At 43.5% G+C, this 16765-nt stretch overlaps 1 protein-coding gene across 4 annotated transcripts in view; it reads left to right on the top strand.

The window, feature by feature from the left end:
* The first annotated feature begins 7506 nt into the window (after positions 1-7506).
* SLC7A6 (solute carrier family 7 member 6) overlaps positions 7507-16765 on the top strand; it is a 32709-nt gene continuing 23450 nt past the window's right edge. Inside the window, exons 1-3 of one of the 4 annotated variants that reach the window (XM_081015856.1) lie at positions 7508-7814; positions 9286-9346; positions 14205-14357. The gene's annotated coding sequence lies outside the window, so the exon portion shown is untranslated. Of the gene's footprint in view, positions 7866-9285; positions 9347-14204; positions 14358-16765 lie in introns of all 4 variants that reach the window. The other 3 variants (XM_081015857.1, XM_081015855.1, XM_081015858.1) reach the window with 3 other exon arrangements.

A 16765-nucleotide genomic window follows, 5' to 3' on the forward strand; every position in this document is an offset into this window, starting at 1 on the left:
CTTACATCTCATCTACATGACTTTGCCACCATTATTCCATAGTGAGCAATACAAAAAGGGACACCTTTGTTACCCTGAGTAGCAGTTCAGGCTGGAAGATGACACTGTCAATCAGTTACCTTGGGTTACAAACGTATCATTCATTTCCATAAAGTTCCTTACTCATAAACAGCTGTTAATGCAGCATTGAGAGACCGCACTGCCACTGATTTGAGAAGTGAGGGTATCAAGCACACTTTCCTACCCAACAGGAACATGCCACAGTGCCAAAAGTTACACCGAGTTTTAACACCTCTTGAGGCTTTTGAGAAAGTAGGTTGCTATATAAAAAAAAACCACAACCATGTTATAATCCGGTTAAGTCTCTTCTGATGCTGAGGTTCGTTTCACTGTTACAAACATTTGTTGCAGCAACAACAATCTCTTCAGGGATTTGTGGTGAAGCCAGCCTCAGGCATAGTGAAGCAATTGGCTCTTTCTCCTTGTGGTGCCAAATCTTAGGAAGTGCCAAATATTTATTCAGCTGCCTGGATTGCGTAAAGTTCAATGGGAGCAGTTGGGATAAGCCAACAAGTCATGCCAATCTTCAAGCACACCACATCTTTGTGAGATTATTCTATACAGGTCATGTTCACACATGACTTTTCGACAGGGATGAGGAACCTCAACTTGCATGAGGGGTGTAGCAGGGGTGGGGCAGGGGGCTGTGGCCAGACACCTCCATGCAGGCATCGGCTTCCACAGGGATCCCCAATCCATCCAGGCATGTCCTGCTGGGTCCTGTCCCTGGCTCTCCATCCTTCCCTGCCTGTGGCCTGGGGGGGGGGGTCTCACCCACCTAGGTTGCAGTGATACAGACCAGATTGGCCTCCTCGTCCACAATCAGGTCATGGGTGAAGGAGAGCCAACCTGACATTCAGCAACAGCAGCCACAGCCCCGAGGGCTGGCTGACAGAACAAGTGCAATTCCCCAGGTTGAAGGAGTGGCTGGCATACAGCACAGTCACTAACATGTGATAGCCGTGTGGCATGTGAATTGGTTCAGGGGTGAGGAAAGCAAAAGGTTCAACAAAATCAGTCTGACTTCAACACATTATCTATAACCTACCTTAAAAGAAGGTTTTTATTTTTATTTTTAAAAAATGAGGTAGGAAATAACCAACAACATAAACAACCCTATTAGCTGGCACTGCACCCCACATAAGGACCCAGTTGCCACAACCCCGGCAGACCTGGTGTCAACTGGCTGGACCTGAAAATGTCACCCACCCCAGGCAATGATGTTGCCCAGCCCTTTGGGGCAAGGAAAGGCATCTGAACACACCAAGGAACCAACTACTTCACTGCAAACCCGCACATTTCCTACTTACTGTTAATCATTTTCAGAATCTTTCCCACAACCTGACAAACTTGCTTGACCTGCCATTAGGCAATAGGATACAACTGGAGCTGCCTGAGAACAAACTAACCTGTAGCCTGTGGCAACTATGCGTAACTGTAACATTTGGGTGCATATGCTGGTTCTGTCAGGTTTGAGGGGGCCACAGATGAGATGCATTCTGGTCTGCCTCACAGTCTGGCCACAGCTTTTCTCCTTCCCGCTGCTTCCTTTTTCTTAAAATAAATAAATCATGATATCCTGGCAGTAGTGCTATTTGCCCTCCCTAGCACCCTGACTAGGGGAAGCGGGTGGCACTGTGGGTTAAACCACAGAGCCAAGGACTTGCCAATCAGAAGATCGGTGGTTCGAATCCCTGTGACGGGGTGAGCTCCCATTACTCGGTCCCTGCTCCTGCCAACCTAGCAGTTCGAAAGCACGTAAAGTGCAAGTAGATAAATAGGTACCACTCTGGCGGGAAGGTAAATGGCATTTCCGTGCACTGCTCTGGTTTGCCAGAAGCGGCTTAGTCATGCTGGCCACATGACCCGGAAGCTGTACGCCGGCTCCCTCGGCCAATAAAGCAAGATGAGTGCCGTAACCCCAGAGTCGGCCACGACTGGACCTAATGGTTAGGGGTCCCTTTACCTTTATCACCCTGACTAACTGGCTGTGTGGGTTAAGCAGGTAGCAAGCAAGCAGGCAGGGTCGGTGGTGAGAGTTCAGATGTTTGCCAGTGTGCACTGCAAAGCAAAGCACTGCAAGAGCCAAATCCTATGAGGTTCTCACTTCCTGCCAGAAAAAAAACTTAAGGATTTCAAGAGCTAGTGTTTGAATTAGTTTTTTTCTTCCTGCCTCCCAATCTCTTTTCCTTTTGTCTCATGTCTCTTTAACTCTGAAAATAAAAAATGATTATTACTAATCATTGGAAGTCTGGGATTTTACTGTAGACCCAGTGAAATTAATGAAGTTAATCGTACCCATTAATTTCAATGGGTTAACTCTGAGTAGAACTAACCTTGGCTACAATCAAAATGGAAGAGGAGAGTCTGGCTGTTTTGAAAGAACTGGGAGTTTATTAAATCTCTTACAGAGGATTTTATACAGTAGTCAATGGTCAAGCAAAACCATGGAGAGGAACAGGGGGAGTAGGAAACAGGCACAAACACTCCTTCCACAATAAACTACTAGTATCTAAAGTTGCCAAAATACTCCCTGTTGTCTTCATTGCTGTAATGATCTAATTTCCATCCCTGAAGAATATTAAATTTAAAGGTTGACAGTGCCCCTTTCTTTAAAAACAGGCTTCAGGAAATGTACAATATAAACAAAATATTTTTTGTTCATAGCAAGCATACTTCTCTGCTTCTTCAGTTCCTTTTACCTCCTCTGAACAGTTTTTTCTTTAAACAGTTTTTTCTCTAACTTGGAAAGCTCTTTATTGTGGATATAAACCTGCCCAGCTTTATTGTTGCTTATTTGGGTAAAGATTGTTACTTTATTTGCCTTAAGATGTCATTTTGGGATGAATGGGCCTTCTCCTTTGCATAGGTCATTTTTCTTTACAATGGAATGCCTCTCCCAGTTGTGTTTAAATTGTGCACAAGATAACCATGTTTGTTGGAATTGCCTGCTTATGGTTCTGACATATATCGTGAAAGAGGATCTCTTTTGATTTTTCTCCCTCCTTTGATAATGCAATAGTTAATTTTTAAACTGCTTTGGAAGATTTGAGCCAAGGATGCCAAAATCTGGTTTGATTTTCTTTTCCCACTTCCATCTTGTTCTGGACTGTAGTAATCACTGCATTTTAACTACAGTTCTAAGTGATGTTTTAATGTTATTTAATATGCTGTAATAAATAAATGTACCCCACCCTAGGACTACTGTGGTGAAGATGAGGTAACGAACTGAGATTACTAAATAACTAAATATAAAGGAATTGAGGTAACTGAAGGTCCTGTCTTCTCATAAACTGGGGTCCACAGAAGTATTGCACCTCAAACAGCAGGGACAGGTCACAGTAAGTCTAGACTAGTGCTGTGTCACATCCGGCAGTCCAGTCCAAGTGGGTAGGTAGGTAGGTACTGCCAAAATCTAGGCCGCTGGACAAGTGATGGCATGAACTCTGTCACAGAGAGCTGCTTCTGAGGACTGGTGAAGGCTGCTGGCCAGGTACCTCCTATTAGCCCCCCTCCTGTTGAAATATCTGTTCTTTAAAAGGGCCACTGTCCTAATCTGTAACTTTAGGCTTGGAGCTGGTGAGGGCTGGATAATAAACTCTGGAATTCATCTAGGCTTCTCAAGTCTTCACTGCCACTCGGCTCGGTGTTCAGCAAGTAGTTGGGATGTTGATTCCTGCTCATTTGTTTGCTAACTTTGTATCCTAGCTTTCCACCAATTGGTGCTCAATGCCTATAATACAAATCCAATAAAATATAACAAATTATAGTAAAACAATAGAATATAAAGTAAAAAAGGTAAAAATGAGATAATTGAAACACCAATAAAAATCATTTGTTAAAACCACTTAACACATATTTGTAAATCATGTTTTATTTATTTATAAGTATGTATAAAGCATTTAATATATATATATTAAAATCTCTTAGCAGTCTGCAACACAAAAGCAAACAGTATCATTAAAACAAAAATTCAGCATACAATGAGGATGACTACTGCTGAAACAACATCTAAGTTTTGCTTTAAAGGAGTCTCCGGTCTGAAATGCACAGGGAACTGTCCATGGTGCCACTTAAACCTTGTCTCCTGTTGCTTAAACAGAACAAGTGTGTTTTAGATCCTGCCCAAGATACTTGATGCCTGGGCTTGGCAAAGGGCAAGATCCACGCGACGGTCACCTCCAGGCTTGACTATTGTAACTCGCTCTACATGGGGCTGCCCTTGAGACTGACCCAGAAACTCCAGCGGGTGCAGAATGCCGCGGCGAGACTCCTTATGGGGTCTTCGCTGCGAGATCATATTCATCCGGTACTATACCAGCTGCACTGGCTCCCGGTGGAGTACAGGATCAGGTTTAAGGTGCTGGTTTTAACCTTTAAAGCCCTATACGGCCTAGGACCCTCGTACCTACGGGACCGCCTCTCCTGGTATGTCCCACAGAGAAATTTACGGTCTGCAAATAAAAACATCCTGAAGATCCCAGGCCACAGAGAGGTTAGGCTGGCCTCAACTAGAGCCAGGGCTTTCTCGGCCGCGGCTCCAATCTGGTGGAACGCTCTGTCACAAGAGACTAGGGCCCTGCGGGACCTGACATCTTTCCGCAGGGCCTGCAAGACAGAGCTGTTCCACCAGGCCTTTGGTCAGGGCACAGCCTGACCCCCTCCTCTGGCAATCTGCACAGAATTTTGCTTAATGGTTGCCATCAATTTGATTTTAATTTGATTTTAATTAATTTTATAATGAATGTTTTTAGAATGTTGGATTATTTTAATTGTTGTTAGCCGCCCTGAGCCCAGCTTCGGCTGGGGAGGGCGGGATATAAATAAAATTTATTATTATTATTATTATAAGATGACACCCCAGTCCTTGTTCAAAAGCCAAGCGCTTTCAATGCTAGTGATGAGGCAGTGTCTTCCAGGGCACCTGAGGGCAGCAGACTAGCTTAGGGATTGCAGGTCAGGTTAAGTCATTTTCTTCTTCTTTGGTGATCACTCATAGCTGAGTAAGATTGTCTTCCATAAACACGGTTTTAACAATGAGTCCGTAAGTGACTGTGGAGGCCAGTTCTGGATCCACATGTCCTTCCACAGTGGGGACATTGGTTTCCAGGTGGGAGTTGATCATGGTGTGAATTTGCCAAGTGTGCCTTCCTCTTAGCATGTTTCTCCCTTGCGTAGGGCACCTTTCTAGCCCCTCCCCCTTTTTGGGGTGAGCAGAATGGATCCTGAAAAGGGCTGCTCAGTCATGGATACAGCTGCCAAGCTGCTCAACTGCCTTGTTCCTTGAGTCAGAATGACTGAATCTGTATCCACCACCCATGTGCCGGTTCATGACTAGGGGCTTCCAGATTTCATGATCCTGCCCCCATTACAATTTGCTGATCGCCATGGGACTTTGGGGTTTTGGGTTTGGGGTGGGTTTCTGGAAGATGCCTCTGTGTGAATTTATTTTATGTGCGTAGATCAGTGCACGTTGACCAACACACAGTCTTCACAGTAAGGCTCTCCCAATGGCATGAGTAATCATGACAACTGGTAGATTCTTATCTGCTGCAGCCTTCATCCACCTTCACAGCCGTTGTAGCATACCGCTTGTTATCATCCGCCTGTTCTGCCCTTGAGGACTTCTTGGATCATTCTTTGTCTAGCTCCTTCCCTTTGACCTTACCACCTTGGGTGACCCTGCTGGGAGTACGAGATTCCTGATGACTTCGCTCACAAGGGTCATAGGAACATGCAAGCCCACTCACCACAAGGTGATGATCCAGTGAGTGAGCCAGGTTAAGTAGCACACAGTACTCTATTCTTGAGCACTGTGCTACTCCAGGCCTCACTCTTTCTAATGGTAGGGCTGGCTCTGAGCCACTCAGAAAGGCAGTGCCATTGAAGGCATGCTGCCTAAGGGTGTCCCCAAGCCTGTTCTCTTGTCCTATTGTGTGTAGCTAAGCTTAGAGATATATAGTAAACTGCTTACTACTTTCCTCTTTGCCCCTGCTCTTCCTTTCTGTTGTTTCCTGTGGTGAATTTTAGATTGTAAGCTTCTTGGGGAAGGGATGCTGATGAGGATATCTTGTTTTCCTTTTTAATATTTGTTATGTACTGAGTTGAATAGGATCCAAAATGCAGCAGTCTGATTGGTCCTAGAACAATGCAGCAGTATGATTGGTCTGCAGGAGCCACCCAATCCAGCTCCAGGTGGAAGTGAATCCACAACCTGATTGGCCTACAGGAGAATCCTGGAATTAGCCAATCACGTGCAGCCCATTGTGTAAATAATGTATATAAAGCAGATATTGTGGGGGAATTTCCATTCCTCCTCACCACTATGAGCTGAATAAAGAAAATGAAATCCACTCTCGACTCCGAGTATATTTCAATATTCACACAGTGCATTTTGTTGTTATTACATTGTGAATGGTCACCGTGTTCATTATATTATTGACTTATTATTGTATTGTTTATATTTATTGACGGCCTGGGGTGGCCGTTTTACATACGTTGACTGCAATCCCATCCAAGTTTATTCAGAAGTAAATACCGTTGCATTCAATGGGACCTATTTCCAGATAAGTGTGCCTAGGATGGCAGCCTTAAGCTTTAATTGATTTGTCAGTCTGAGGCTCAGGAGATGGAGTAAATGAAGAAGAGATACATGTATTAAAGGGAGAGAAACAATATTGCTTACAAAATTTGAAACCCTTGTTAAAAATAAATATTCTTTTACTTAAGAATGGAACTGTCAACTTAAGCTTTCTATGCAGCTGGTGTAGAACTAAGTTCTCTCCCAAACACATGCTTTTTAAACACTTTTCTTTACAATGAAAATCCATGCTCCTCTGCAATGTGCTGCCTCCCATATAATCAGTCCCCCCCCCTTCTTTTTTGAACATGCTGAGTCAGTCACCATGTCTCAGCCTAATGTACCTCACACAGGGCAGTTGTGAGGATAAAATAGAGGGAAGGGAATCCTGCACGTTGCCTGCAGAAAATGTCCATAATAAATTGTAATAAATCCATCTGTCACAGGATGCTTTAGCTTAGATTCTTGCATTGTGGGGAGTTGGACTAGGTGACTGTTGGTCACTAAATAATATAGTTTTGATGAATAATCGTAATAATTTGTTTGATTCACTACAAATGCGCCATTCCTCCTGTAGTTTGGGGTGTGCCCATCTGTTTGCCCGCCTTATAATTTTCCTCCCACGTTTTATTAGGAATAAACCCTGCTGACCCCAATGGGGTCTGTTCCAAATCTTTTCACCTTTTCTTGTGTATATGTAAAAGCCCCCTACTCCCCCCCCCCGCCGCCGCCGCCTTGCTCCCCTTCTTCAACCCTTTCTCTCTCGTGGATTTGCGGCGGTGGTGTTGCTTCCTCGACCTGGGAAACCAACATAGCCCTCCGGGCCTTTCTGACGAGATCCTGCGAGAAGCTAAGAAGACGCCAGAGGGCGTCGGCGGTGGGAGGAGCCCCGTCCAGGCCGCCGCCTGCGCTGCTGCTGCTGCTTCTGCTACCACCAGCACCACCACCAGGGGGGCCTTCTTCAGGCGAGCGCCTCAGCCGCGGCGGGGCGGGGCTTTGGGCCGGCAGCCCAGCTCCTTCGCCGTCCTCTCTGAGGGGAAAACAAAACAAGGCGAGAGGCGGAGGAAGCTGCTCGGCTAGAGGTCGCCTGCGCGGGAGGCGGCAGCAGGCAGGCTGCCCGGCTTGCTGGCTGGCGTTCTCGCCTGAGCATCCCTCCGGCTCGGCGGGGCGTGAGGTGAGCGAGGAGGAGGAGAAGCGAGGCTTAAAAGGGGAGCGAAGAGCCAAGGTGGGCAGGGCGCCCTCGAGGTGCTGCTGGGGGTTGGGATGGCGGTGCCTCTGGGATTCACCTCAGAGGCAGCGGGTGGGACGAGGCGGCGGCGGAAGGAGACCGGCTTTTTCGGCTCTCTTTTTTTCCTGCGCCTCTCGCTCGGTGCCTCCGACGTCCCGTTTCTCTTTATCGCCAGTGCAGGCGCCACAAAGGGTTTAATTTAATTTTATTTTGGGTGTCTGGGCAGCGCGAGGAGGGTGGCGGGTGGCTCAGGCCGGCCCTGCCATTAGGCAGCGGGTTTTGGGGTGTGTGTCTCTGTGTGTTTCAAATGCTGAATATTCAAATTGAATATTTATTATTATTATTATTATTATTATTATTATTATTTTCTGATTGATGTTCTTATCTGCTGTTACCACCACCAGGAATAGGAGAGTCAGGGTTTTATGCCTGGGGACGTTTCTATGGGGCCAACTGAAATGTTGCCAAATGGTGTGCAAGCTCGGAAGTCCTCTAGGTTTTTTCATAAGTCTTCCCTAGAAGGCAGACAAAAAGCAAAATGGGGTGGGGTCAAGAGAAAGAGAAAAACTTGGCTGTCAGGGGAAGGCCTCAGTTAAGCATCATTTTTCTCTCTTCTGCACCCGCTAACATCTAAGCCCAGCCTTCGCCAACTTGGTGCCCTCCAAACATTTTGCTCAGGGCTGGTGGAAGTTGTAGTCCAAAACAGCTGGAGGGCATGAGGCTGACAAAGGCTGATCTGACTTGAGGAAGAGTTCTGGACAACTTGGAAGCTTGCACACTTATTTTGTGATGTTTTGGTTAGCCTAATGTTTGTTGTAATTTTTGCGAGCCACCTAGAATCCCACTTCTGGGAAGAGAGGTGGGATATAAATAAATATAACAATAATTAATGCAGCTAATTTTTGTGTAAAATAACTTGAATAGTCTGTAGGTGCTGTACACCTTTACTGGGGTGGGGCACCATTTGGTCCTCTGTCCCAGACAGCAAGATGTCCTGGGCAGGCCCCTGTGAGGGGCTCTCATCCCCTGCCCCTAAACAATGCCCATGGACAACAGTTTAGGAATCCCTGCACTAGTGGAGCCTGACACCTGCAGCTGAGGACCAAGGCACTTTGGGTTGGATGGATTGATGGCAGCTCCTGTTCCTTGTTGCAGCCAAGTCCACGTACAAGTGAATGGGAGTTTTTGTTTGCTTTCTTATCCACTTTTCACCATGAGGTACTAGGGCAATTAAAAAATACAGTATTAAAATCAGTAAAAATGACTCATATTCAGAGGGAAAGGGTGGGAACTACCATTAGGGGCCCTCTCTGAGCTTAACATTTTAGAAGGTCTGAATAGAGTTTCCCCCATTCACTTGTATGGAACAGGGGATAAGGGGCTGCTGCCAAAGTAAATCTACTTTTCTTTATTTCAGATTTTGTATACCGCTGTTTATGAAAAAGCCAGGAAAACAAACAACAAAATAGAGCAACACAGTATGTAAAGCAAAACATCAGAATAATAATAATAATAATAATAATAATAATAATAAGTTATTATTTATACGCCACCCATCTGGCTGGGTTTCCCCAGCCACTCTCGGCGGCTTCCAACAAAAGATTAAAAATACATTAAAACATAATTCATTAAAAACTTTCCTATGTCTTCTAAACGTCAGATAGTTGTTTATTTCTTTGACATCTGATGGGAGGGCATTCCAAAAATAAGATTTTACTCAATACTCTTCCACTCACTCAGTACCTATACAAATTCCAAACCCTTTATTACACTTGTACTTACACAAGTACACATTCACCCACACTTAAACACACAAAGAAGCACACTTTCCCTCACTCTGATCAATTTCTGGTCGCAATAGTCCTCAGGATGCAATACAAAAGGACCATACTATATCACTGGCAGCCTAGCACTAAAATAAATGGGCACTAGGCTCTCTTTTACTTGGAGAGAATGAGGAAAAAGGAGAGATAGCTGTGGTGAAACAATTATCTTGTCTACTTTCCCAGGAAATATTCCTAGGCACCAGAGATTGTATCAATATATTTTGCTACCCTCAGGGTTAAAAAATAATGTTGCTGTTCCCTTCACCATCTGTATGAAAGAGTGGGAGAGATGAGGTAAAGGTGTAAGATGTAAGTTGCTTTGAAACATTTTATATGTAAGTGACAAATTGATGAAATAAATACTACCACTACTACTAAAAGGGGACTGCATCATGGAGGAAAGTACACAATCAACACCCACCCACACATATTACACTTCATTGTCCTAGGAGCCTAGAGATGGGGGAGGAGGGATCATGTTCCCCCTTTCAGGATGATTGAAAATGGCTGTTTACACATGCACAGTTGTGTGTGCATAGACTTCCATGCATTCAAGAACCCTATGTGATGGCAGTAGCAGGTCACATGGGAAGCCTATGTGTACAAAAGTGTATGCATAAAGCCCCACCCCCATTTGTTGAAGTACTACTGATGACATGAATGACTGATGGGGCAGGACGAGGGGATGTGGTTCTGCTCCCTTTCGTTGTGTTTAATGTTACACATAGAGGGCATGTTTTCAAAGCCTGCAGCTTCATTGTCTCTGTTCTTTGTACTGATAGCAATGCTTTGCATCTTTTTAAAAGGGATATGAACAACTGGAGTACCTTGAGTTAAATCTGCTTTTTTAAAAGATGCTACCTGACATACCAGGGACGCGGGTGGCACTGTGGGTTAAACCACATAGCCTAGGGCTTGCCAATCAGAAGGTTGGCGGTTCGAATCCCTGCAACGGGGTGAGCTCCCATTGCTCGGTCCCTGATCCTGCCAACCTAGCAGTTCAAAAGCACAAAGTGCAGTAGATAAATAGGTACCGCTCCAGCAGGAAGGTAAACGGTGTTTCCGTGCGCTGCTCTGGTTTGCCAGAAGCGACTTAGTCATGCTAGTCACATGACCCAGAAGCTGTACGCCGGCTCCCTCGGCCAGTAAAGTGAGATGAGTGCTGCAACCCCAGAGTCTGTCACGACTGGACCTAATGGTCAGGGGTCCCTTTACCTTTTACCTGACACACCACAATTGCCAGTTGGAAGGCAAGTGACTTGTGGAGAAGTGGCACCTGTGGCAACTTTATTGAAGGCTATTCAGGGAATGGGGGCAAACTGGCCCACCACCCCTCAATCCATCTTAAGCTGGAAAACTAGTTGGTGCTGACCATGACCATAGAAACATAAAGGATGGTGTATACGTATTGCATTGGAAGGTTTTTAAGTATCTTGTTTTCAAGAACTTGCAGCCTGATTATAATTGTGTTTCCCTGGAAAGTAGAGTCCACTGAAATCAGTAGGAAATATTTCTGAATAAAGTCACTTGAGTTTAGGGTATTAGTCTGACAGCACCCTGCAGACACTCACAAATCAGGCACCTGATTCCTGTGCCAGAATTAAGTCTGTGTAATTAGTACTTTCCTTTCTTTTCCTGCCTTCCCACTGTGCCATTCTGTCTCCTTGTGTATCTTAGGATACATTTACACTTCCCATTTTTATCTACATAGGGGTTCTGCTAATTTACACAGCACAGATTCATACTTCCTCTGTGATGATAACCAAACTTCTTTTGCTTTAGTTTGATAGTAGGAATGCGGGTGACACTGTGGTCTTAACCACTGAGTCTCTTGGGCTTGCCAATCGGAAGGTTGGCAGTTCAAATCAGCATGATGGGGTGAGCTCCCGTTGCTCTGTCCCAGCTTTTTCCAACCTAGCAGTGTTTTTTTTTGGGTTTTTTTAAGTAATATTTATTGAGAATTTTAAGATTACAAAGAAACAAAGAAAAAAAGAAGGAAAAAACAAGTAGCATTTAAACAATACAAATCAATAATAATAAAACAAAAGGTCAAAAAGAAAAAAAACACATAATACATCAAAATCAAAAAGCAAAAATAGACAAAAAATTTAAAAACAAATCCAATATTCCTAAATCATTAACTGTCATTACCTTGTTTCATCAACCTCCTCACACCTCCCTTTTTTGTATTCTAGTTGTTAATTATCTCAGCAAATCCTTTCCATCTTTCATAATATTCTGTCATTAAATTACCTTAATCTATTTTAACCTTATCTTACCATAAAAGGCCCTAAAACCTAAAACCTAAATCTTATTTATGCCAAATTCTCTTAACCATGACATATTCTTACATAATTCTTTTTAACATTTCTGCTAAAGCCAAATAATTTCATTCCAACATTTTTCTAATACTCTTTACTTTTACAAGATTTTCCTAAATAATTTGTTTAAAACTTTCTTCCAATCTTCATCCAACGTCTCTTTCTCCTGGTCTCGGGTTTTGTCAGTCCTTTCTATCCCATCCATCTAGTCCATCAACCTGGTAACCTTATATCCGAGGCCCTTTGGTCTCTTCCATGTCCCATCCGCAGATCTTCTTCATATTTATACCTGTTCTTTACTTTGTCTTCTGCTCCTTTCACTCGGGGAGACTCCAGCTTGACAATGTTTTTGTCCCTTCTCGACAGATCAGCCCCTTTTCCAAAGTCAGCACTGAACTCCATGTGGTATTTAAAAGCATGTTTCAAAGTCCCTCCAAAGTTAAGGGCCCGCACAACTCCGAACGCCTCCCGGCCCAAAGCCAGACTTGAAAGGTCAAAACATCCCTGCATAGGGGGGTCTATCCAGCCCCCCATCTCCAAGCCAAACAGAACTCTGTCTCTCCAAATCTGGCTTTCTCCAGGTTCATTCATCAAGTCCAACAACTCATGTTCCTGCTGGGCCACGGTTCCCTCCATCTCTGCCTCACTAGGTCCAGCAACAACCTCCTCCCTCATCTGATCTGTCAAAGCACACTCCTGAGTTAATTCCTGAGTGGGTTCTAAATAAGTACCCACTGCCTGTCCAAACTTTCCGATCCCAACAGTCATCAAATCCATCTTCTCATATAACTGTTCCAATAAAGCACTTGTCTTACAAAAGGCCAACACCAGAGCCTCCGAGTACATTCTTGTTGAAGGTCAGAGTCCGTTCCCATGATCTTAATCTATTGCAGCTGCAAAGCCCCCCCGTTTGAATTTAATAACAGTTTCACAAGCTCCCTCTAGGGGAAAAAGCTTCTATTTGTATCCATCTCTCTCTCTCTCTTTTTTTTTTTATAAAAAAAGCAAATCTAACAACAAAGTTTCCTTTTTCAGATATTTTGTCAATATTTTGTTCCTTCTAGATGCGAAGGGGAACAATGGAATCAATATGTTTCTCTTCTTTTAACTATCTGTCAAAAACGCTTGTCTATAGTCAATGAACTTCCCGAAGATGTCTGTCCTGACACCCCGCTCCCAGGTTCAGGACGGTGGAGAATTGCTTTTCTTTACTTGTCTTCTGCAAGTTTAATCAGTCCAGAAAAAGTTCCCCCCTCTTCTCCTGCTTCCAAGGGGGGTTCAGTAATTTTAAATGATGAAAATTGATCCTTTACAAACGATTTTCTAAGCTCTAGTTTGCCGTGTCTTTGCTTCAATCTATTTACAAAAAGCGGAAGGCAGACTTCCTGTTTATACCTTTCCGCTTCAGTGCCAAATTAAAGGAAAGGAAATTTCTTATTCCAATCTTCCGTTCTACTCACGGACAGTTATTTAAGCTCCAATTGTCCACAGGAAAAAGTCAGCGCTCTCCGGCAACAGCAATGCGGCTTCACTCCGTGAAAGAAGCAGTCGATTCAAGGCACCGCGCCACTCACTCCACGTCTTTCCGGAACCCCGAAATCGGGTTTCCCCGCGAGTAGGGGGCGCGCAAAGGTACCGGCCGAATTCCACGTCCGCAGGCTTCTCCCGCCTGTGGTTTTTGATGGGTCTCTGCCTCGCCGTGGTGGTTCAGACCCTGTTTTCCACGGAGCGGATTCCTCCCGATCGGAGGAAATCCGCCATTGCCAGAGGCGCCAACCCGGAAGTCCCTCCAACCTAGCAGTTTGAAAGCACACTAGTGCAAGTAGATAAATAGGTACCGCTGTGGTGGGAAGGTAAATGGCATTTCTGTGTGCTCTGGCTTCTGTTACAGTGTTCCATTGTGCCAGAAGCAGTTTAGTTATGCTGGCCACATGACCCAGAAAGCTGTCTGTGGAGAAATCCCGGCTCTCTCGGCCCGAAGCAAGATGAACGCTGCATCCTATAGTTGCCTTTGACTGGACTTAACCATCCAGGGGTCCTTTACCTTTACCTACCTTAGTTTGGTAGTAGTTTCACTTATGCCAAACAATGCCATGAATATCCTGTACTCCTCTGCAGTGAATATTCAACACAGTCCTTATTTATTTTAGTCCACTTTATTGAGATCCTAATACTTGTATATTCTACAGAATATATGATGCTGATTCATGAGACAGAAGGAGAAAGCACTGTGACCAGCTACTGATTTCTGGGAAGGCAGTTTTAAAAAATGCTGAAATTGTTGATGCTGTCGTACAAAGTTTGTAACTAGTGTGCAAGCCGTTGTACAAGCCGTTTAATCAGTAAGTACATACTAACTGACACAAAATTAGCATTGGAGATTTGTTTGTATGTTGTCATTGTAGTTCCTGCTATAAATCCACTGTGAACTCTGTATTCAATTTTTTATTTTAGTTTTTCGTGTAAATAGCAGTAATGGGCCTTCCCTCATCTTCCAATTTATTCAAAAGTATTCAAAAACACCTAGAATTTGTAGGTTTCTCACTGCCCCCCCCCATATTTCATTGTCATTTATAGTGACACCTTTAGTCTGAGAACACAAATTCTTTATGAATGTTTGCCAAACAGCAGCAAAACCATCTCTGAATTTGAGGGGTGGGGTGGGTGGTTTCATGTTTGGGTTTGATTTCTATTGCTTGTTTATTAGAAATCCACTTTTCTGTTATTCTTATTGTTACTGTTATTACTATTTATTAAATTTGTATTCCACCCTCCAACTGAAGATCACAGAGTGGTTCACAACATAAATATACAAAATGAGAGTGCAAATATATAATAAAAACAAGAATGAGAACAAAAAACCCCTCCTACATACACATTTAAAAGGATATAGAATGTTAATCAGCCAAAGCCCTGATTAAATAGGAGCATTTTTGTCTGGCACCTAAAGATATATCATGAAGGTGCCAGGTGAGCCTCCCTGGGGAAAGCATTCCACAAATGGGGAGCCATTCTGCACATTGGTTTGTACTTTGTGGTACAGTCTTTCTTGCAATTGACAATTTCTCTGTCTGTTTACCTGGGGGCTGGTTCACACATATACAGTGGTATCTCGAGTTTCAAACTCCTCAGGTTACAAATGCTTCAAGTTACGAACTCCGCTAACCTGGAAGAGTTACTTTGAGTTGAGAACCTTGCCCCAGGATGAGAATGGAAATCGTGTGCTGGTGGTGCAGCGGCAGCAAGAGGCCCCATTAGCGAAAGCACACTAATTAAGAACAGTTTCAGATTAAGAACAGATCTCCGGAACGAATTAAGTTGGTAACTAGAGGTACCACTTTACTCATGAATGTCTCTGCCCCATTTATTCAATTTCTTAATCAAAAAAGAATGAGAAGGACCATAAAAATTTCATCTCAGTTGTTAATTCTAGTTAATTCTGGCTGAAACCAAGCAAATACAGTATATATACTGATTTTCTGGTGTTTTTCTGTAGACTCAACACAGTAACAATGTAAAGAAGACTGAACCAGTGAAACTGACTGTCCAGAAAGTTACAGGCCTCTGAGCTGATGATCAAGTACAGCTATTGTTTGGTGTAGAAGTATTGCTCTTAATCTTTTGTTATGATTACAATATTAGGAGCAAGCTGTGGGATTGTGTATTTCATCCCTCTATGGCACTTACTCATTTCACCCTTCCTCTCATAGCTTTAACCATAGTCAAGGATTTATGCCTATACTGATCTTGGGCATGGTCAGTGCTAACCCATGCACCCATTGTAGTCATGGTTTGGAAAGCCTATTCAAGAGAGAACATGGTTAGAGGATGCATGGCTAATGCTGGTGCAGACATAGGCTGTCTGAGGAATGGCGAGAGCAATTTGTATGCATGAAAAGAGGGTGTGCATGATACAATAGCCTGCTCTCAAAATGTTGACAGTCAGGAACATTACAACTGTGTCCCCTGAAAGAGTTTTTGGTGTGTTTTTTAAGAGAAACAATAATGCGATGATATTCGTGATGTTGAGATAGAATAAATTGGGAAAGAGTATCAATTCAGCTGCAGACAGCAGAAGTATCACTGAGAATAGTACTGCCTTCTGTTGTTTCAAAGGGAAATGCATTCTAGTGTGGTTTTCCTTTCACAAGAGGAGCTCAGGTTACTTATGTGACACCGACCGCTAAAAATAACAATAGGTTTATTTGTGAAGCAGTGGTGTTTGTTCGACTTAACATAGTCAATTTTTTAACAACTGGTTTGATCAGATATGATGCAACGCTAGTTAAACTAAAGCCAGAAAGTTCCCCCCTCCCCAGTGTATGAAAGAGTTTGTCTCTTACAGCATTGAACTTCCAGCTGGTGGGTGGAAGGTCCCAAGTGGATCACAGCCTTATCAGGAGTGGTCACCTTTTTGTGTTTAAGATCTGTTTAAAGAGTAGGTGAAAGAAAAGGGAGAAAGAGATAGTAGAACAGAAACAACAGGTAACCCGCCCCCAGCCCCAAAGTAAGTCTTGTATGTGTGTCCTATATCTAAAAAGGTTGACTATTGCTTCCTGATATGATATTACACTTTCTGTGGTTTTTATTTTTTAGGCATGTTCTATTCATTATTTATGTATTTGTTTTATTAGTTGCCTAATGTAAAAATAATTTCTAGGTGACTTACAAAGAGAATAAAAATAAAGAGTTCTAAACCTAGCAACCATTAGTACAGTAATAAAACAACCTCAAGAACCAAATGAACAGA

This window comes from Podarcis pityusensis (genome assembly GCF_964106645.2).
Source record: "Podarcis pityusensis genome assembly, chromosome: 8".
NCBI classification, from domain to species: Eukaryota; Metazoa; Chordata; class Lepidosauria; order Squamata; family Lacertidae; genus Podarcis; species Podarcis pityusensis.